Genomic DNA, 1,059 nt, shown 5'->3' with positions numbered 1-1,059 from the left:
GATGTAACTTTACTAGAAGATTCCACTAGTCAAGCACCCTGATTGGCCAAGGGGTGTCTTTAAAAAGGGTCCTGACCCCCACCTGGTGTGGGTTGGTGTGTGTCTGTGGGTTTGTGAGGAGTTGCGTATAGGTCGTGAATCTTCGTCAGTATATTCGCTGATTTTGGTGTGTCGCAGACGTAGAGAGAGAGAGAGAAAGAGCCGCTTGCTCCTAATGCAGAAGCTGCATTAGCAGGGACTGCTTAGGGAAGAAAAGCAGGGTTCACGGCTCAGCTCCCCCTGTCTATCTTACGCTGAGATCCACTCGTTTATTATTCGTAATTGATATCTCGGTTACCGATTACTCGGCACTGTCTTCGACTCCGGTTACTGGTCTTACTCTTGGACTAAGTTTATCTGGACTGACCTCGGACCTCCCATCGACCTCGGCTCAACTCGGCACCACTGAACTGGCATATCGTATCTCGGCTTGACCGCCACCATTCTTCATGTCCATCATCAGAGGACTGGTGTCACGCGTTGTTTGAGTTACAGTTTTGTTGTCTTCTCGTTTGTATATTTCCCTTTATGAGCTGTTGACCAGCCCTGGGACTAGTGACGGGCAGCCACACCTATCACCGGACTGGCTCCGGTGGTAGAAAGCAAGGGCTCGTTACGAACCTCATAGGCCAACAGACCCCTCTGTCATTTATTGTTGTTTGTTTCATACTGTAACTGAAGAATATCATACCTACGCTCCATCAAAGTGTAAGTTCAAATAAACCTACCTTGTTGTTATCCGCTATGTGTCCCTTTCTCTGAACTCCATGCCAGTAATTCCACCTGTTCGTATCTGTGTGAGTGCGGCGGGGCAGTCAAGCCCCGAGACCCGCGGGGTGGAAGGCTCCGCAGCTACCGTCCGCCCACGATGCTGGGAGGTGAGGCGGACGAACTCCGAGACCCACGGGGTGGAAGGCGCCGCGGTCACTGCCTACCAGCAGCCCCGGGAGGCAGGGCACTTACTCACCAGTTACAGGTATGAAGAGAAGCCGGCGGGCTTAAAGGCGAGGCCGGGACCAA

Source organism: Crocodylus porosus, unplaced genomic scaffold, assembly GCF_001723895.1.
Source record: "Crocodylus porosus isolate Cpor-Errol unplaced genomic scaffold, CroPor_comp1, whole genome shotgun sequence".
In the NCBI taxonomy this organism is placed as follows: domain Eukaryota; kingdom Metazoa; phylum Chordata; order Crocodylia; family Crocodylidae; genus Crocodylus; species Crocodylus porosus.
Note: the sequence above shows the minus strand (reverse complement) of the source record.